Here is a 23384-nt window from a genome sequence, read left to right as displayed (position 1 = left end):
CAAGATTTACTAGCTTTGTATTTTTGTGGGGCTGTGTCTTGTCTGATTACTTTTTGATATCATGTCCTCAAGGGGCTATTCAAATAGAGAAGATGGCCTCTGGAAGCAACAGGCAGGGGATACTAACATCATGTTTTAATCAGCCCTTTAGTCTTTATTAAATATTTACCCTAAACTTCACCTATAATAGCAATATTAAACTACTGTATTTGAATACAAAAAATATTTTTGGAAATGTCATCCAAAAATGATTATTAGAAAACTTTATAAATTTTATATGTTTTATAAGAAAAGTATAAATTAGGGACTTCCCTGGTAGCTCCATGTTTAAGACTCCACCTGCCAATGCAGGGAACATGGGTTCAAGCCCTGGTCCGGGAAGATCCCACACGCCGTGGAACAACTAAGCCCGTGTGCCACAGCTACTGAGCCTGTGCTCTAGAGCCTGCGAGCCACAACTACTGAGCCCATGTGCCACAACTACTGAGCCCATGTGCCACAACTACTGAAGCCCACGCGCCTAGAGCCCATGCTCTGCAACAAGAGAAGCCACTGCAATGAGAAACCTGTGCACTGCAACGAAGAGTAGCCCCTACTCACCGCAACAAGAGAAAGCCTGCACGCAGCAATGAAGACCCAGCACAGCCAAAAATAAATAAAAATAAAATATAAAAGAGTTTAAAAAAAAAGTATAATGTATACATGAGTTTAAAAAATTATAGAAATAAATTCATAGACATAGTGGAAGCACATGACATGATTATATGTCATTTTACTTTTTATTGTGTATTTTTCATGTTTTAAAATTTTCTACACTGTACATATATCATTATATTTATAAACAGAAAATCTGTTATGTAAAATAACAATAACATTTTCACTTATAAAACCAGAATTTTACCATCAAAATTGGTTTTTAGTTGTTACATTATTTTGAATAGGTTTTACAAATCAACTGCACAATATTTCATTGTACCTTTAAAAGTGTTGTGGGCTCTAAAGATAGAGAAAGCACCTGTATGAGTTCATTATATTATTTTTGACAGATATTGTACTGTTCTGGTAAATATGAAATTGTATGATGTGATTTCCTCCTCTCTAGATTATAAATTTCTTGAGCCCAAGGAATCTATAATATAGCACTCCTAATATATTTCCCCAGAGGTCTTAACACTCCTGATTTATTGCCTGAAGTAGGCATTCACTAGCTGGGTAGCATTGGATAAGTTACTTAATCCCTCTAAGCATGTTTGCTTTGTTCAACAGAAAAATTAGGACAATGGACATACTAGCCAAATGTATTGACACGGTTGAGTGGGACACTGTAAATGAACATTATGCATAAAGCACAGTGTTTGGCGCATATTAAGAATTCAAATAATTATAGCCATCAAGATTATTTATTGATATATAATTTTATAGTTCTCTATTTTTTTATTTTTTATTGAGATATAATTGACGAAATGATAAGAAAAATGCAAATCAAAACCGTATCACACCTGTCAGAATGGCTGTCATCAGGACTACAAATAAGAAATGTTGGTGAGGATGTGAAGAAAAAGGAACCCTTGTGCACTGTTGGTGGGAATGTAAATTGGTGCAGTCACTATGGAAAAAGTCCACTTTTTGGTGGAAAGTCAGTATGGAGTTTCTTCAGAAAGCTAAAAATATAACGACCATATGATCCAGCAATTCCACTTCTGGGTATGTATCTGAAGAAAATGAAAACACTATTTCAAAAAGATGTATGCACCCCAGTGTTGATAACAGCATTATTTACAATAGCCAAGATATGAAAGCAACCTAAGTGTCCATCAACAGATGAATGGTTAAAGATGTGGTACATCGGGCTTCCCTGGTGGTGCAGTGGTTGAGAGTCCGCCTGCCGATGCAGGGGACGTGGGTTCATGCCCCGGTCCGGGAAGATCCCACGGGCCGTGGAGCAGCTGGGCCCATGAGCCATGGCCGCTGAGCCTGCGCGTCTGGAGCCTGTGCTCCGCTATGGGAGAGGCCACAACAATGAGAGGCCCACGTACTGAAAAAAAAAAAAAAAAAGAAAAAGAAAAAGATGTGGTACATATATACAATGGAATATTACTCAGCCATAAAAAGGAATGAAGTTCTTCCATCTGCAACAACATGGATGGACCTAGAGAGTATTATGTTTAGTGAAATAAATTAAACGGAGAAAGACAATTACTCTATGTTATCACTTATAAATAAAACAAACAAATGTATATAAGAAAACAGAAACAGACTCACAGATATAGAGAACAAACTAGTGGTTACCAGAGGGGAGAGAGGGTAAGGGGGAGGAGCAAGATAGAGGAATGAGATTAAGAGATACAAACTACTATGTGTAAAACAGAGAAACAACAAGAATGCATTGTATAGCACAGAGAAATATAGTCATTATTTTGTAATAACTTTAAATGGAGTATAATCTATAAAAATATTGTCACTGTTTTGTGCATGAAACTAACATAATATTGTAAATCAACTATGCTTCATTAAAAAAAACATTATGCCAGTTGATAAGAATTCAACTTAGTAATTGGGTGTGTTTGGAAGGTAACTGCTTTCATATATAACCATTTCATTCATTTTATTTCTGTGATAATTATTTTATATTTTTTTCATTTCACCACAGTATAATAAATTCAGTCCAAAAAAAAAGAGATACAATTGACATATAACACTGTGTAAGTTTAAGGTGATTTGATATACTTAACACATTGCAATATCATTACCACCATTGGTTAACACCTCTCTCTCATCACATAATTATTTCTTTTTTGTGGTGAGGACGTTTAATATGAAGTATCTTAACTTTGAAGTATATAATACAGTATTGTTGACTATAATCGGTATTCTGTGCATCAGCTCTCCAGAACTTATCATCGAGTTGCAAGTTTGTATACTTTAATCAACATTGGTCCCTGGTAATCACCATTCTACTCTGTTTCCACAAGTTCAGCTGTTTTAGATTCTGTATATCAGTGATATCATAATAATTCATATACTGAAGCCCTATCACCCAGTACCTCACAATGTTACTGTGTTTGGAGATAGGGCTTATAATGGGGTGATTAAGTCAATATGAGGTCTTTAGGGTGGACCCTAATCTAATAGGACTGGTGTCCTTATATGAAGAGGAAATTTGCACATGCAATGAGACAGCTGGGGCATGCTCATACAAAGGAAAGTACTCTGTGAGGATGCAGCGAGAAGGTGGCCACCTGCAAGGCAAGGAGAGAGGCCTCAGAAGAAATCAAACACTGGCACCTTGATCTTAGACTTCTAGCCTGCAGATTGTGAGAAACAAATTTATGTTGCTTAAACCACTCAGTCTGTGGTACTTTATGACAGACCTAGCAAACTAATACAGTGGCAAAACAAGAAGACATGTCCCAATCCCTGCTTCATTTCAACATTATAATGTATAAGATGCCATAATTGATGCAAAGAGGCATATGTTTTAGAAAGGAAAAAATCTCTATCTTTTTATCTAGACAAAATGATTGTTTAACAAAACTCCAATCTGTTAATATTGCTGACTAAAGCATTGGCATATGAATAGCATTCTGGCACCCCAGCCACAACTCCTTATAAAAACTAATAATAAAATAGATATAATAAAAACTATATGATATCGAGGAATAGATATAACCAAAGATTTTTTTTTAACCTTTAAGGAGAAAATTTCAAAATACTATTGAAAACCATACAAGAGCAGACATGAATAAATGCAAGAAAACACAATCTATTAGAGGATGAGACTATATTAAAGATTCCAGTTCTCACTGTATTACATGTTCAATGCTATCCCAATAAAAGTACCAAAAGTTTTTTCACAGAAGTTGATTGATTCTAAGTTTCATATGGGATTCAGAGTATGAGAATAATAAAGGGAATTTTGAAGGCTAGAAACAAGTGGATAAATGTGCTTAAAAGATAAAAAAATATTTTCAACTTGTAGCAATGTAAACATAGCACTTGTAAAATAATATAGGAAAATAGTCCAGAAACAGGCCTTATCATATGTGGAATTGCTACATAATAAAAATGACATTATAAAAAAATCAGAAAATAAACTAGTTAATGGTTGGTGCTGATTCAGTTGGCTTTACATATTTAAAAAATAAAATTCAGTTAGAACTATGGGATAATACCACTTCACATCTTGTCAGAAGAAATCAATCTTTGCTATAAAGTATAGAATAGAAACCTAGAATAGAAATGATCAATCAAAAATAAATGCATTAGTGAAAATAAGAAACTACTTTTTTAAAGTAAGCTGTGTAAGAGACTAGAATTTTAGCCAAAAGCTAAATAATTTTTCATTTATATATTGCCTCCAATAATGTGACTTCACAGTATTACAATTATCTTTTTCAGATGACTACACTTGTCAAAAATTAGATTCTCCCACTACATTTTCTAAATTGGGGTTAAGTGGAGACATAAAATGCTTAATTCATTTTTCTGTAAGGTTAAAGGCTTTCAATTATTAACTGTTTAAGAGAAATAGATCAAGTTACAGGAAATCACTTCTTTCTGTTTTCATATTATTTCATTTCACTGAGGTTTCATAGGTCTGCTTGCCGATCCAGTCATATTATGGTCTTCAAATTGAATGAGCAGTGGGAATTCTGTTTTGTTATTAACATTTGAATTTTTTTCTGAACTCCTCTCTTCTGTCTTTCAAACTATTGAGGATCGTGAAATAAATGAATTCCTCTTCTCTACAATCCACTGGCATAGTCATTGCTCCTGTGGAGTGATTGTCAATATTTTAAAAGTGGACGTAACGAACTATTCTTCTGTTGAACCTACAGAAAAAACAGTGAATCAGTTTTAATGGGACCTATGAGTTTTTTTTTATTTATTAAACTGTGAAGAAAAAAGTGTGAAATTATTTCAGTTTTAGATAGCATACTGTTAGCTGATTATCTGATATATCAGATATTATCTGGGTAAATATATATGTATTAACCCATAAACGACATATAGATACTATATTTCTGTTGTGAGCATAATGTGGTTGATGTGTTCCAGATACTGGCATTTTAAGACAACAGAAGCATCTGGAAACCCAAAGGAGGTAAAAAGTCCTTAAGAGAGGAACAGAGGGTTCTTTGAGCATTAGGTAATCCATCCCTGTTAGTTCCTGTAGCAACAAGCATTTCTTTTTTTTTTTAAGTAATACAAATCAAAACTTGTGAGATAAAATTTATAGCCTTAAAAACTTAATTTAGAAATAATGAAGTTTGAAAATTAATGAGAAATATTGATGTGATCAATCTAAGAAGTTTAAAGATAAAATTAAGTTAAAAAATAGGAAAAATATCAACAAAAGCAGAAAAATATAATGTAGTGATGATGTTCAACAAAATTAAAGGTTAGTCATTTGAAAAATGTTTTTTAGTAAAATAGAACATCATCTCATGAGACCTAGCGTGATATTGGAGATATTAAAGTATAAATTTTAAAAAGATAAAACCATTACTCTAATACAAATATAAAATGAATACATGTAAAAGATTATATGCAACTCACTAATGAGGGAATCATTAGGATGTTAAAATTGTCCAAAGTGTATTTGAGGATCTGGGTATGTATAGACAATTTAATATAGGAATTTTAGGTTAATATTTTTGGTTATTGTCTTATAGGGGTATAAATTATACACTTTGGAATTACTTTTCCTGCTAGACAGAAATTCTTTGTATCTCTACCAGATAGAATTCTACAAGTTAGATTCTGCCTCTACAGTATATAATCCATAAAAGGTGCAAACCTAAAAACTGAAAGGACGTTGATTTCTTATGTATTTTCAGCTTGCAGATAATTTTACGACAAAGATAAGGTAGAAGTGAGCTGAAAACATAATTTAATAAAATTTGAAAATTGAATAAATATATTAGAAAATGTTATCAACTTTCCACCTAGAAAAACACAAGCAAACATATACATAGAAAAATGTATTCATTAAAAATGTCACTCACTATTCAATCTGAAAATTCTCAACAGAAAAATAACAGAAATATGCCATTCTTGGTAAAATGAAAAAGGACAAGTTTGAATAGAAAGTTGAAAAAGGAACTCTGGCATGATAACTAACACAGTTGCATTTTCAGACAGATCACTTTCAGAAAAGTGTACATGGGGAATTTGATTATCTGGAAACCGATTCCCTTAAAGTATCCTTGGAAAAATTCATGTGCCTCTAAAATACAGTACTAAGGGCTTCCCTGGTGGCGCAGTGGTTGAGAATCTGCCTGCGTATGCAGGTGACATGGGTTCGAGCCCTGGTCTGGGAGGATCCCACATGCCGTGGAGCAGCTAGGCCCGTGAGCCACAACTCCTGAGCCTGCGCGTCTGGAGCCTGTGCACCGCACCGAGAGAGGCCGTGATAGTGAGAGGCCCGCGCACCGCAATGAAGAGTGGCCCCCGCTTGCCACAACCAGAGAAAGCCCTTGCACAGAAACGAAGACCCAACACAGCAAAAATAAATTAATTAATTAATAAACTCCTACCCCTAACGTCTCCAAAAAAATAAAATAAAATACAGTACTAAGACTGATGACTTAGAGAGAGTTTGCATATGTGCACAAGAGAGTGAATATATCTGCATTCATTGCCACATTGTTTGCTTTAAAGGAAAGAATTGGAAAGAAATTAAATGGCCTTCAACATAAGAATGGATAAATTATTGTATTGTCACAAATGGAATGAACGATAACTACATATACCAAAATGATAAGTTTCAAAACCAGAATTCTAAATTTTAAAAAAGAAAGCTGCAGGTTAGTATGAACGTCATGGTAGCATTCAGATAAATTGCCAACTCTGCGTAACAATACACATAGATTCATGCATACTTAGTAAATATATGAAAACATACATAAGAATGGATAAACATAGACATCATAAGCCGGCTGCCTTTAGAGAGAGAACAGAAAATGTATCAGGGAAGATAGTTGGTCTCAACTGTGTTTACATTGCTTTAATTTTTAAAAAGGAAAAAAATTTCTCAAACACATATAGAATCTTGTTAAGATTTGATGGAGTCAGATTCTGGGTACACGGGTATCTCATATTCTCTATTCCCATCTCTGGAAAAAATTCACAATTAGGAAATAAAACCATAATGGATATAGGATTTCTGGGTGAGAGAAATTGAGAAAAGATAGAGACCACAGTGTAAAAATATAAATTGTAAGTATATTTTATGGGTGAAATGTTTAAAAAGGTTGATTCAGATGGCAACAAAAGCAATCTGGAGTTATAATGTAATATGAAAAAGTCAGAAAATGGGTTTTCTGAGTTTGAAACTATGTGGAGAAACCTAAGAAAAAATTTTAAATTAGTATACTGTGGTTTCCTTGTCTATAAAATAGATAATTAAGACTTGCCCCATGGAGTTTTTGTATGGTTTATATGTGATTCAAAGTGAATGGTCATGTGTGTAAATTTTAGTGTGACTAAATATATTATTGGAAATCTAAATTTCCTTATTAGTTGTTTATCTGTGAATTAACTTTACAGTGGGATTTTTCTTTTTGTCTGTATCTATACCATACTTATATATGTATATCTATTCTTATACCTATACCTATGTCTGCCTTATCTTCGTTTTTATCTGAGATAGATTCAATAACTGCCATTTGTTTGACTTAAACTACCTGGTTCATTTAAATATTTTATACAATCATCAGTGTATTTAAAATTTAGGTTTTGCTAACTTGTAGCAATGTGTGCTTAGCAACCTAAATTAAACCTCTTTATAAATATCTACATAGGTTTATAATTAAATCTATTTATGTATCTACTTTGTGACCCTGAAGCAAACCAAGTATTAACTTCCTTAGCTTATGACTGTTAAATTACATGTACACAGATTTTACATAAATGTGTACTTGCTATATTCTGTAAACATGATTCGAAATGGGTTCTGAAGTATCTCCAGCAGAACTAACTTGGAAAACTTCCATGGAATGCAGAGAAACATCACTCTGGTGTTTGTTTCGTTTTTTTTTTTTTACTACACAAATACTCAGACCAAAGTAATCTTTGTAAGACAATTTTAGTTTAAAATGAGGAAAAAATGGTAGGAGGCACATGATTACATATATTTTTGAAAGAAAAAATTTCTTTATCAAGAAGATTGGAAGACTCATGGAGTTTTCAAAAAGTTTTCATTGTCATTTTCAAATAATTTTAATCCATTGCCAATTTTACTGTGCTCATTTTAAATAATTTCTGACTCTTCAACTAGAATTAATCAAATTCCCTAAAGTAGCTGTTTTCAATTTTGAACCATGAATAATTACTGTCATTAACAACAAAAATAACAATAGCAAGAGATTTTGATTAATACAGGTAATGGCCATTCCTTGCTCCAGGCTTCTGGAATCATATCCCTCTTCCACAAATGAGGTAACTACATTTTATATCAATTAAAGTTCTCCATTGACTCCTATTACATCATACAATGTTTTCTTTCTATCTTCTTGATTATTTATTTTCAGCCTCACTAGCCATTATTGTATTCCTCTCCCTTAAATGTTAATTAGGTGCTCAATAAGTATTTGTTCAATGAACAAATTTTAGATAAAAATATGAAAAGGTAGGGCTTCCCTGGTGGTGCAGTGGTTGAAAGTCCGCCTGCCGATGCAGGGGACACGGTTTCATGCCCCGGTCCGGGAGGATCCCACATGCCACGGAGCGGCTAGGCCCATGAGCCATGGCTGCTGAGCCTGTGCGTCCGGAGCCTGTGCTCCACAACAGGAGAGGCCACAGCAGTAAGAGGCCCGCGTACTGCAAAAAACAAAACAAAACAAAACAGAAAAAAACAAGACAAAAATATGAAAAGGTAGATCATCATATTCTCTCCTTTCATCCTTTACACTTGCTTCTCATATTTTAATGCCATTAATATTGAATAGATATGCCCCAAGGGTAGCAAAAACTTATTGCACATTTGTTATGAACCATATTCTGCTATGCATAGAGCATAAGAATAAAAAAAGTGCCTGTTGCCTTGCGCAAGTTATGTTTTAGAATGGGACATACATGCAAACTAATTAGCACGTATAACTTAAATTGTTAAGTATATTCATAAATGTATGAATTAGCACGTATAACTTAAATTGTTAAGCATATTCATAAATATATTTTAATAGGTTGTTATAGTCCCCATTCTTCCTGGGTGGTCTAACTTTATGGAAAAAGAAAACATGCTATTTGCATGAGACTGTTAATAAAGAGCATATGGTCAAAAAAGGTGTGGATGCTTACATGTTTCGTACTCTATTTTTCTATTTCCTTTATAAAATCATTCCTTTCTTCAGGCCACAAAAATATTTTGTTTGTGTCCCAGAAGGTAGCCCAGTGCATCACACATAAAAGCAACCCATAAACATTTGTTGAATTAACCTGGAGAAGTAGCTGACTACATGCACCTGGAAAAGAGTCACTGGAAAGTGTTGAGGATCATTATACCTATTTGGGAGCTCAAACACCATAAAATGGTAGCAAAACATGTTGCAAGTAGAAAAAGAGATGGACATGAGATCCAGTTCTATTTAGCATTATTCCTAATTCCTAAAGTACAATAGAATTCAGTTATGCCTCAGTTAATTATTATAATCACTTTATCTAATTAGAAATTTATCATTAAATTTCAAAATTTAAAGGAAAATTAGACAAGGAGAAACATGTTGTGAATAATTTTGTTTTTGCTTTTGCATTTCTACATCTTTTTCTCCCTTGAACTTATTTTGTGTCTTTTTCCTTCTCCTTCCACTTATTAAATGTGATCTAGGTGATTATACATTCCATTTAATTGAATATCACTTGAATACACTGCTCCCTACTTTTCCAATTTCTTCATGCTTGATGAGGGGTTGCTAAGGAAATCTGCAAATGTGAACTCATTTCCTCAAATTTTGTAATTGCCTTACAGGGAGATATTAAAGGTGTGAAAATTTAAACTTAAAAGATAAAAAAATATAGAGCAACTTGAGATGAGGTTCTAAGGACATTCTAGATTCTTATTATCTACCTTGTAATAAAACCTCTTTATTATTCCTTCAAAGTTTTTTTTTTAAACTGAATGCCTGATCTGTAGCAAACAATACACTATGTGCTAACATAAGAATAAGAAAATTTAACTTGTCAAATATTTGCACATACATGTGATACATACTTGATATATTTATTATCATCATGATTAAAAAAATACCATTTGTTTTGCTTAATTGTACATTGTAAGCATTTTTATATTGATTCTTATTCCTTCTTGTAAAGGAAGAATGAGATGTGTCACTCTGACACATTTCTTAATGCATCTCTCATCATTTATGTGTAAATTTAATGAAAAAATAACTGGTGTTCTCAGTTCAGTTCCATTCTTGCTTTGGGAATGATTCATTCATGGAGAACAGGAGCTCTCTGTTTCTCTGAGGTTTTAAGTTGTTCAAGGACTAATCCTTTCAGAAAGTGTGCCTGGCTCTGGTGCTATCTCAAACTTGCTGTCTCAGTCTACGTAATTTGGGGCTCGAAAAGCAAGCTTAGCTGCCTTTCACATTAAGCACCATCTTCAAAGATGGCCTTTATTAATAGTAAGAATGCTATATTTCCTCTTGAAATAATCTGCCACCTTTTGAGGTGAGGTGCATATATGTCATCATGTTCTATAAATATACATGACTTCCTAGTTGTTTACAGGGTTTTTTTTAATATGATAGTGTTGAATTTTGTTGAAGTATTTTCGCTCTGTATCAGGCTGGTTTTCTAACATTTCCTTTTGGATCTACTGTAATGGGGAACTAATGTTAATACGTTTGCAAATATCGAACCAATCGTAAATTCCTTAAGGAGCACACTTTATTTTGACGTGTTACATTTTACTGGGATTTCAGAATCTGTTTCCTAATACTTTGTTAAGTTTAATGAAAATACAGTATGCACACAGAAAAGCATACATATCAAACCTGTACAGATTGATGATGAATGTATAAAAACTGAACAAACACATGTACTGGCAACCAGATGAAGAAAAATAGCATTATCCCGTAATAGTCCTCATTGTGCATCCTTCACATCTCTAACCTTTGCCCCATCTTAATCCAAGGGTAATCATCATCTTTCCTTGTAATAACATAAATTACTTTTGTCTTGATACTTTATATAAATGGAAACAGTAAGCAGTATTTGTGTCTGGTTTCTTTCACTCAACATTATGTTTGTGAAATCCATTCATGTTGTTGCCTATAGTTTTAATTCCAGTCATCACTATTTGAAAGTCATTATGTAAATATTCCAAAAATATTACTTCAGTTGATTTATGGACTCTCTGATAGTTACCAACTTGGGATGGAATTAAAGAGGGCTGCTAAAAAAAAAAAAAGGTGAAAGAGAGGGTGCTATGAACATTCTAGTAAATAATTCAGATGAATATTCATCATTTCTGTTGAATATGTACCTAGAATTTCTGTGTCATAAGTAATGTCTCTTTGGCTTGCATAAATAATGCCAAAGAGTTTTGTAAAGTAGTTGTGCCAATTTATAGTTCATCACAATGTGTGAGAGTACCAGTTGCTCATCAAAATCTTCAGTTTTCTTTGTTGTCATCCTGAAAAGTGTGTAGTGGTACCTAATCATTGTTGTATCTAACTTTGCCTTGGTGAATAATAAAATTGAGCGCTGTTGGGCTTCCCTGGTGGCGCAGTGGTTGAGAGTCTGCCTGCCGATGCAGGGGGCACAGGTTCGTGCCCCGGTCCGGGAAGATCCCACATGCCGCAGAGTGGCTGGGGCCTGTGAGCCATGGCCGCTGAGCCTGCGCGTCTGGAGCCTGTGCTCCGCAACGGGAGAGCCCACAACAGTGAGAGGCCCGCGTACCGCGTACTGCGTACCACAAAAAAAAAAAAAGAAAATTGAGCGCTGTTTCATTGTTTAGTAGCCATTTGTATACTCTTTGCTGAAGTAATTGTTCAAGTCTTTTGCAATTTTCTTCCTACTTTTTCAGTATTTTTCTTACTGATGTGTAAGAATTTGTTATATATTCTGGGTACATGCCATTTGTTAGACATATGTGTTACAAGTAACTTCTCTAATTTTGTCTTTTCAAGGAAACTGCTTAAAAAGCAGTTTCTCCAGTTATATTTTTCCTTCTGGTTCTGTTTACTTTGGGTTTATTTTGTTCCTCTTTTCTAGCTTCTTATGGTCAAATCTTAGGTTACTAATTTGAGAGTGTTTTATTTTCTAATGAAAGAATTTAGTGCTGCTTTAGTTGCATATGACATATGTTGTTTTACTTTCATTCTGTTCATTATACTTTAATTTTCTTCAAGAGTTCCTCTTTAATGTGGATTATTTATATGTATGTTGCTTAATTTCTAAGCATTTGGAGATTTTCCTGTTATCTTTCTGTTATTGATTTTACAGTTTATTTCCATTATGGTGAGAAAACATATACATTCTGTATGATTTCAATTCTTTAAAATATGTTAAAAATTTTATTATGACCGAAGATATTACATAAGCAGGCTTGGTGAGTGTCCCATTGGAGCTTGAAGACAATGTGTATTCTGCTGTGGTTGTATAGAGTATTCTATAAATATTCAGTAGATTCTGTTGGTTAATGGTGTTGTTCAGTTGAGTCGTTCTATATGCTTGCTATCCAGAGGCCAGTCTGAAACTTGAGCAGAATTCTATACTGTAGTTCACTTCTCAGACTTCTCATGTAGTTAATTATGTTTGGTTCATATGTTGTTCAGGTGTGGTTCTGCTCAGGACTTAATGCAAAAATTTGAAAATCCTTTTCTCCAGCTTGTTCCTCTCTGTCCTATTTCCCCACTCACTAGCTGGAAGAGAAGACTTGATGCGTCATTACTGAAGGGTGTGGATGGAATTCAGGTCTCCATCCACAGTCTCTGTGGTCAGATTCCATGATGTATTCATTACAAAAAATAAGTATAATCTTTAAAGTGTAATATAATATTTTCAGTATTTTGTAATAGTATAAAAAATGAACATTAAAATTTTCACACGAAGTTAGCTAGTTATCTTATGGGAAATTAAAAGCATTGTTGATTTTAAGGTATTACTCAATTACTGATCATGGATATGGTGTATTTGGGGGTAAAATGACTAAATATTCTTATAAATACTCCTGCCTCTTTATGGAAGAGGTTGGATTGAGAGTTTGATGTATCTTGAGCAAGGAAGGTCAGCTGTACTACCTGGAGCTCTATTCACTGAAGCAGCTTGGAGCAGATATACGTGAAAGAAGTTACAAGCTTCTGGGGCACCACAAAGCAGGTCACTTAATTTGTCCTATTTAGAATTTAATTATAGATTCACTGCTGTATTTATTTTGAGAGGAAAAGAAAATCTCAATATTTCCAAAGTATTTTGAAATCTTCAGTATTAAGTTATAGTGTTTAAACGTTATTACTGAAAGTCGCCTCTACAAACTTTGAAAAAGTATTAAAGTGAGTTTGGGTTGATTATACTTTGACAGCTAGAACCAAGAGATATTATTTCTCAGCTTCTTGAACCATTTTAATATTGCTGAGCCTATGCTGTCCATGGTGAATTATTAGAAGTCATACCATGCTCAGTTTTGAAGAAAAATGTTCATTTCACCCAACCTCAGTACCATTGCTTTGTTTGGTTTTTATAGCATCGAACAGATTTTGTCATCTGGAAATTTATATTGCTGTAAAACTGGCAGAAAAGTACTTAGAAAAGAGTATATGAGGCGGTCTAAAGCTGCTCTGGATGATGCAAAGCTCAATCAAAGGAGGACACCCGAGGCCATTCATTTATTACTACCTTAGTTTCAACTATTTAAAACTTGCATCCACAGATCCTCCAACAGTGGTACATCTTATACACACAAAAAAACCCATGATTAGTTTCTTCTTATAACACTTATAGGAGTGGCTAATATAATTGAAATATATATATTGAAATATATATGATATATAATAATGAAATATTATATATATATATATGTAGTTGGAAAGAGAAATGACTGAATTTACCAAAAAAAAAAGATCACCCTATATTTCAGTAAAGAGGCACACTAATTACATACAGCTCCACTGTCATGGGATAATATTAGGGATACTTTTCAAAAAGGCACAATTGATTCTTTCCTTCAACTAAATGGTATATGTACATATAGCTATTTCACACTATGTACTGTGCAAAACACAGAAGACACTGTAGTGAATGGGACATGAGCCTGATCCTTGCACTGCTTATGGTTCAGTACAAAGATGAAAGGAAGCTATATCATATGCCAGATTTGATCATTGATGTCTAGGTTGACAGTAATATCCCATTCCTGGTCTAGTAACTTTTAATAAAAAAGAAAAGAAAGAGGAGGGAGAGGAGGAGGAGAAAAAGGAATGGAGGAAGAATAAAAGAAGGATGCTGCATTTGAATTGTAGGTAAACAAATCACTGATAATTTGATGACCCTTAGCTTCTCTATATCTGTAAGGTGAAGAAAAATCAAACTGGCTCCCATCTACCTCACTTGATTATAGAAATTTAGTAAAATATATGAAATGTTTAAACTCAAAATTTCGCTACTTCATTTAGGTAGTATTATGATATTTTACAAGTGAACAGAGATGCATGTTGGCTGGCTAGAATGCATTAGTTACTATGTCTGATCGAAATTTATTATTTCTTTTTATAGTGAGTGATAGTTTGTGCTTCCCCTAGTTTAGACATTCTCAAAAGACCAGTTTCTATATTCTATAGCCCCTAGGGGGAAAAAAGGTACATGGAAACAAAATGAGGCACAAAAAAATTTTAAATGATCTCTTTCTTCTTTATTTTTCCAATTAGAAAAGTAAAGCTGAACATATTATGCAATGCCATGGTTTGAATATATGAGACCGTTTAGATGCTTGAAACATTTATTAAACACATTTATTCTTTCATTTATTAAGTAAATATTTATTGTAAATCTAATGTGTTAGGTAAGTACAATTCAAAATAAATTTAAGAAAATTTATTTATATCTGGGTGTTTGCACACCAACCCAGCTTTTTATGTCAGTCAAACAAGGCCAAGCTGTGGCATATTGGTATTGGATTATGATCACAGTTTTACTTGCAGACAAAAGGCATTTGAAATATCATAGCATGGCAGTGTATTGGAAACAGTCTCTGGCAGGTTATTCCATCTCTGTAAGACTCAGACTCTTCCACATGGAGGATAAATGGAAATGTCAAAGGAGAATAATAATACTATATATCTTAAGGAGTTGTCAAATTAAATGAGGTAATAGATGCAAAGTGCTTTACACGGTATTTGACATACACTAAGTATTTGATAAACGATAGTTATTATTTTTATATTATGTCAAGCACATATTTAATCATTTGTTCTACTTTATAAAAGGAGCACTCTTCTAAAATGAAGAATAATAAAGACAAGAAAATTTCAGGGTAATATGAAATGTTAGAAATAGTTTATATAGTTTCATTTTTATGTTTCAGTCAGCTGTGAAAACTTGGAAAATTAACACTATTTTGCTTCCTCTTCTAATAAATAGCATCATAAAATTGTAGAAAGAAAAAGGTTGTAGAAAAAAATCAATGACATAATGTAGGCAACCAGAAATCCCTTCCAAAAAAAAACAGGCCTTTGTTTGGAAAAATGTTTAAATAAATACTTTGAAGTAGCAGATGAGATGCTGAGAATAGGAATCTGAAACTTTTTCTCCTTTCCCAAGTTGTCTTTGTGAGAAAATGAGAACTCTATTCCTGAGAAACATTTGTCTTTACTTCTGAGAGAAGAGAAGAAAAAAGGGGGAAAATGGAGGACACAGAACTGGTGGACAGAAGGAAGGAACCAGATGTAAATATAGTAAAATAGTTACATCATTAGATAATGCTGCTGCTTATTTTTGGTTGCTGTTAATAAGACTTTCAGTTTCCTCAACTCCTCCCATTTTAGTGCTGATGACTCTGCACAATTTTGTCGCCCTTTAATTACTTTTAGAACTCTAAATATACCATGCTTCCATGTTGTGATGTCCTATGATGGAAAACAGAAATCTAAAAATTTTGAAATACATGGCTTGATTAATATATTCAGTCAAGTCTAGTTTAATGACACAGTAGTGCCCTTTTCAGGACATTAAATCAATTCTTGTTTTGCCTAATAGCATCAGAAATGTCTGTTTAGATCTTCCACCCATTTTTTGATTGGGTTGACTTTTTTCTTGATATTGAGCTGCATGAGCTGTTTGCATATTTTGGAGATTAATCCCTTGCTGGTTGCATCATTTGCAAATATTTTCACCCATTCTGAGGGTTGTCTTTTTATTTTGTTTATGGTTTCCTTTACTGTGCAAAAGTTTTTTAAGTTTCGTTAGATCCCATTTGTTTATTTTTGTTTTTATTTTCATTACTCTAGGAGGTGGATTGAAAAAGATCTTGCTGTGATTTATGTCAAAGAGTGTTCTGCCTATGTTTTCCTCGAAGAGGTTTATAGTGTCTGGCCTTACATTTAGGTCTTTAATCCATTTTGAGTTTATTTTTGTGTATAGTGTTAGGGAATGTTCTAATTTCATTCTTTTACATGTAGCTGTCCAGTTTTCCCAGCATCACTTATTGCAGCAACTGTCTTATCTCCATTGTATATTCTTGCCTCCTTTGTCATTGATTAATTGATCATAGGTGCATGGGTTTATTTCTACACTTATCCTGGGTGTATCCTGTTCCATTGATCTATATATTTGTTTTTGTGCAAGTACCATACTGTTTTGATTACCGTAGCTTTGTAATATAGTCTGAAGCCAGGGAGCCTGATTCCTTCAACTCTGTTTTTTTTGTCTGTTTGTTTTTTGTTTTTGTTATTTTTCTCAAGACTGCTTTGGCTATTAGAGTCCTTTTTGTTTCCATACAAATTAAAAAATTTTTTGTTCTAGTTCTGTGAAAAATGTCATTAGTAACTTCATAGGGATTGCATTGAATCTGTAGCTTGTCATGGGTAGGACAGTCATTTTGGCAATATTGATTCTTCTAATCCAAGAACAATTCACTCCTGAGTTTAAAATAATGTGAACCTTTCTAGCTCCACATAGTAAAATCACTTAGTAAAAATGTCATCATACCAGTGTAAACCTGTTATAATGCCTTTGTTGCCCACATTGTCATTTGCCACTGAAATGGACCATGACTTTCTCCTTGAGGAAATGGTTGATTTCATGTTTGGGGCAGGAAGGATACAGGTAATGCTGGCATATCTCATTTTAACAGAAAGCAAGGCATTTTATTGTGGTTGTGTCAAGAAAGCCAGGAGCCAGGTTGAAAGGGTTCATAGTAGTCAGGTTGTAATAATTATCAAAATAAGAATAATGATCACAACAAATGGAGATATATTGAATCAATAACCTGATATGAGTCCATAATCACACCACAAATATAAAAGATACCTCCAATTTTTAGTGCTGATATTTTTAATTTAAATAAATCTTTAGATTTAACTTTTGGTTTAGTATGTTTTGGGTCTTGACGTCATTGTTATCTAGTAATGCAGTTATAAGGGAAGACAACCGTAGCACTTACACCTTGTATCTATTTGATAGGGAGCGTATTAAGCACATACCAAAAAAGTCATTGTTTTATGAGTTTGATGACATCCCATATTTCTCCTCTCCCCTTCAAAGAGCTCCAAGAGGACCTTCTATTAAAGTTTCACTAGAGGCTTATTCTGATGGTTAAATTTAAGTATTTATTTTCCATTTGGAGTCCAGTGGAACAGATTGTCCAAAAAGCAGCTCCAGGCAAGACCTCTTCAGAATCCCACCTAGGGTGTTATTGGGTTAGATGTGCACAGTTGGATACAAGGTATCTTTAGGCCTTGTTCATAGGCAAATGACAGTGCTGTACAATGTGTTTAGTCAATGCATAAGTGTTAATCTTCTCCAGTTTCATCAATGAAAAATAAATTTTAATATCCACAGTCATCTTTACAAAGCCTCTGGTGATAACCAGTGATCCATATATTTATGCTATCAAAAAGACTTCCCCGAAAGGAACATATTATTTATAAATGGCCAAATTGCCTTAGCTTTGTTTATAATAGCAACCTAGACAATTCAGTGAGCCTGCACTCAATGTTGTTAGATTTTAAGGAAACGAGATTTAATACCTAGTCTTACCTCCAAGTGTCCTTGCTATGCTGCATGAGATTCCCCAGGCCACTGGTACCTGGAAGGCAAGCTTCTGTTTTAGGTAGTCCACACTCCCGTTCATGGTCTTGGTGTTGGACTTCCCATAGAACTGAGAATCTCCCCAGGACTCTAGCGTCGTGATCTCCTATGACTTAGTTCAGAAAGCCATGAGGAAGCAGCCTGGTAGCTAGGTGGGCAAAGCCACCGCCAGCGCTGTCCTGTGTGGCCACTACCATGCACCAGGTTTCCAGAGGTGATAGGCTGGTCAGAGCCCTTCCCTGCCCTGCCCAGCCCGCCCACCTCAACCCATAGATCAGGGAGGCTGCAGCAAGTAGAAGCAGTTGGGTTCTTTTATATCAAGACATCAAAACACCAAACAGGAAGTTGAGGGAACCCCACTCTTTACTATTTAAGCCACAGGCAAGCCTTATTGACACCCCCTAACTGTGTGCCTTGCACCAAGTGGAAAATAAACTCCAAGTGGCCAGGAAACAGAAAAACCCAAAAAACAAAAAACAGGCCCATTCTTCTGGGCAAATGATACAATAAAATCTCTTGTTGGTTATTACAAATAGGTCCTAAGTTACGTTATTTCCTGGCAAACATGACATTCCAGTTATCTATTCATTGCATTGTAATATGGCCCCACCACAGTTGGTAGCTTGAAACAGTCATTTTAGTGTCTCTCGTGGTTTCTGTGGGTAGAGATGTAGGAAGAGTTTGGTCAGGTAGTTCTAGTTTGGGTTTCTTTTATGGTTGTGGTCAAATATCAGCTACAGCTGGGACAGCTAAGAGCGGAAGTACTTAGGCTGGCTGGACATCTTTCTGTCTCTTTCTCTCGCGCTCTTGCTCTCACTCACTTTTCATGTAGTATCAGGGTTTCTTCATAAGTTCTCTTAGTTGGGAGAGTTTGGGGCTCCTCACAACATGACAACCTCAAAGCAGGAAGCCTCTTTACAGTTTCAGTAAAATATCTGACATTATTTTCATTCTGAGCAGCATACAGTAATACTTTGGCAAGTATTCTTTCGTCTATATATACAAATCTGTAGGAGCTTCAGTTTAAAAATCTTGAATTAGAGTTATGTATGTTTGTCTGCTACTCTAAGACAGAAACCCTCAGCTCACCTCCACCTTTTCTGTTTGTATAACCTTGAAAAATTTATCTAACCTCATTAGGCCTAAATTTCCTCACTTGTAAATTACAAATAAAAATAGTATCTCATAGAGTTATTGTGAATGTAATGCATGTCAGTCTTAACAATAACATCAAGTAACAGATGTTTGAATGTACAGGTGAGGAATCCAAGGTACATGGTAATGGGTCATTATATATGAATATAATAAACAAGGCTCAGAAAGATTAAATAATTTGACCCAGATCATATAAAGAGCAACTGAAAGAGCCAGTCATAAATGGTTATTTTATTTGTTTGCCTGTTTGTTCACTTTAAAGCTTAAGTTCTTAGACTTTGGAAAAACTGTTTGTAACTTGGTGCCTTAATAATAGAGCTGAGGGAATTGGGGAGCGATTGTTAAAGAGTACAGACTTGCAATTGAAGATGAATTAGTTCTGGAGAACTAACACACAGCATAGAGATTATAGTCAAAAACGCTGTATTATATATATATATATATATATATATATATATAGAAAATATACAAAATTTAGTGTTTGCTAAAACAGTAGATTAAATGTTCTCACCACAAAAAAGAAATGAGAATTATGTAAAATGTTGGCAGTGTTAGCTAAAGCTGTGGTGGTCATCATACTGCCATATATAAAGGTATCTAATCAACATGTTGTGAACCTTAAACATACACAGTTATATGTCAGTTGTATCTCACTAAAAAATAATGGGGCTGGGAATGCGAAATAAACCATAAGTGGAGGATTTTAGGAATACATCACAGCACTTTTGAAAAATGAGCCATCAGTATGGTACATAATTATTTATAAATACCCTCTTGGTCAAGCCAAATAATGAAAAAATCTGACCATGTCTTTGGCTTTCATCATCTCTACGTTATTTAGGCAGCACTGTCTAGATCAAATCCATATAGAAATGAGTCCCAGTAATGATAACAACAATAATAATAGCTAACAATCATTGAATATATTCCGTGTTACTTTTTTTCAGGCATTATTCAAATAGTATTGCATATTTTAACTCACTTAAGTTTTACCATAACTCTATGAGGTAAGTTACAATAATTATTCAAATTTTATAGGTGAGGGAACTGAAACCCAGATCTGTTAAGTAATGTACAAATATCACAAAGTTAATTAGGAATGTGTTTCAAGTCTAAACTGTTCAGCTCTGGTTCCTGCTCTGAACCATTACATAACAAATTATGCCCAGATACAACAGAAACATCTTCAAGCATGAACAAAGAATAAGGCCCTTCTTTAGTCTTCCATTCTATACTTTGAGGCACAAGTTAGTGAAAGAATCACTCCTTTTAAATTTGAAGATAACTAACGTGGTTCCTTGCACCTGACTGTACCCTGAACTGCTTTACAATGTGCTTCATCAGTGTGCATTGTAGGAATCTTGCCTGATCACTACCTGGGGAGCAGTCTTACTGATTCAATGCACATGCCTTATTTATCTGAAATCTCCCACAGTTTCTGTGTAGGCTCAAGTTAAATAAATCTTAGGTCTCTCTGATGAATAACCACAGTTCCAACCATGGTTGGACCGTGGTTCTAAAAATGACTATTTTTATAAAAGTGAGCTTATAATATGAGTCCAGACAAGTTTGTAAATTTAAGACTCATAATATCATGGTATCAGTATTTCTGTGTGATGGTATAAATGCCTGCTTGATTGCATAAATACTCAAGGGTGCATCTAACTGGTTTCCAAGTTAATTATATCCACAGAATACCCAGGGTGGGGATGGAAATCCATATGCTTCCACCCTTAGTGTCTAGCTACCCTGTAATAGCCCAAGGACATTAAAATGTTTCTTATAATGGTGAGTAGTACAGTACACACATGCCTACATAATAATAAATTATTTCAGCACCTCAGAGTGGCCCAAAATAATCATATTAGGACAGATTAATAGGTTAAAGAGTGAGAGTACAAAAATTTCCCCAAGAGTAACATGGAATAAAAGAATCATTTGTAATGAAAATTGAGTTTAAATATGAATTTAGTTCCCTAGAACAGCATAACTGAAATATTCCTATATGATCTAATTTTAGCCATTCTTCCCACATTACTTAAAATTCCTGTGGAGAGTTAGTAATTTAAATCCAAAATGTCAATGATTAGACAAAATTTATGTAGTGATTTTTTTCTTTTTTTTCTCTTAGAGACCAAAGCCACCCACCCCCATTTGTATTTTTTCCCCCCCTGCAAAGAATATTTGTTTTGAGAAACAATGAAACACTGGATTTTTGAAGCTGTAAGTTTTCTATAATTTATTTATCTTGAATATGAAAAGTTAAAGGAGTTGAGAATTTTTAAATTGACTTTAAGAATTTGAGGAATAATGATAATACTAGTGAGAATTATATGGAAAATACTAAAAGAAGATTTTACAGTTTCTGTGAAGTCTAGATAAGAATATACCTTACATGATAGCTGAACTACCTGAAAGTTAATACAGTTTGATTGTTGCTAAATATTGGAATGGATGTCTGAAACAGTTTGCAGAATTTTTCCTTTTCACAGGATGTAAAAAAAAACAAAAAAAAGAACCAATTAGCACTCAATTCAAAGTTTCCCTTGATCCTCCTTTTTTTGGGGCTCATAGTCGTATTGCCAGTATAATTTTGACTGATTGATTCTTAATTCATCCACCAGTACTCTTTCTTTGGCTGTGAGTGGTATTCTTAAGTCAAAGAATGTGTTCTTAAACTTTTAAAGAACAGATTTGCAATAATTAACTTTTAATTGAGTACACAAGAGAAAATAATTCTGCTTTACTGTCAACTTGTTGGGTATACCATCATGATAATGTGCTCTAACAAGAATCGTATCCAGTGAATGCTAAAAACAAAGCTGTATTATTGTGCCCTCCTTGTAATAATTTAACCTTACTCAAACAGAGGGGTCCAGCCTTTATGCTTGGCTCCTGGGAGGTAATGTCTAACCCTTGAAAAAATAGTCCTTGTCTGTCTGGGAGCCTTGAGTCGACCAGATGTAACAACGTGAATTAGGGTGTATTGGAGGTGTTAGGTCACATGGTATTGGCTCAGCTTACAGAGGGGTTAGAGACTGAAGTCAGCCACATGGCCAGCCAACCAGGTTTATACGGTCAAGCTGCAATGAAGACTCTGGACAGCAAGGCTCAGGAGAACTTCCCTGCTTACAAATCCTCCGTGCACGTTGTTACAAATCAATGCCAGGAACGTAATGCTGTTTATGACTCCATGGTAGGAGAACAGCAGGAAGCTCCACAATTGAAACTTTCCTAGACTCTGCCTCATACATCCCTTCTCTTGGCTGATTTTAATGTTTCCTTTCCTTTCAATAAACTGTAACTGCAAGTAGGACAGCTTTCAATGAGTTCTGTGAGTCCTTCTAGCAAATTATTGAACTTGAGCTTCAAGGAGACCTTTGAACTTACAGCTGGTGTCAGAAATGAGGGTAATCTTGTGGACTATTCTTTCTCAAACTCTGCAGCCTCCTATTCACAAAGGATCAGAAATACTAACAACAAATGCTTCTTATTATGCTGATGCAATTTTACAGTGAAATCCCTTTTACCAGGTGACCATGAAAATTCTCTTTGAAGAGACTTATGTGTAGTCAAGGAATGAAAGAAATGGCCTTTCTTTCTCTTATTGATTCCATTATCTGAAACCACACAGAGATTATTTTTTAAATGCTGTGATTAATAGAGTTTAAACAAACACACAGTAAGTTCCTAATATAGTTCTAAAATGAAACTATAATGAAAACGCACCTGTGGCTAATATAATCTTGCCATAAAGAATTTACAATAATCTTACAAGAATATACAATGGGGCTTCCCTGCTGGTGCAGTGGTAGAGAGTCTGCCTGCCGATGCAGTGGACACGGGTTCGTGCCCTGGTCCGGGAAGATCCCACATGCCGTGGAGCGGCTGGGCCCGTGAGCCATGGCCGCTGAGCCTGCGCATCCGGAGCCTGTGCTCCGCAATGGGAGAGGCCACAACAGTGAGAGGGCTGCGTA

This window comes from Lipotes vexillifer, unplaced genomic scaffold, assembly GCF_000442215.2.
Source record: "Lipotes vexillifer unplaced genomic scaffold, Lipotes_vexillifer_v1.1 scaffold592, whole genome shotgun sequence".
NCBI lineage: Eukaryota > Metazoa > Chordata > Mammalia > Artiodactyla > Lipotidae > Lipotes > Lipotes vexillifer.
This window is presented reverse-complemented; position numbering follows the sequence as displayed.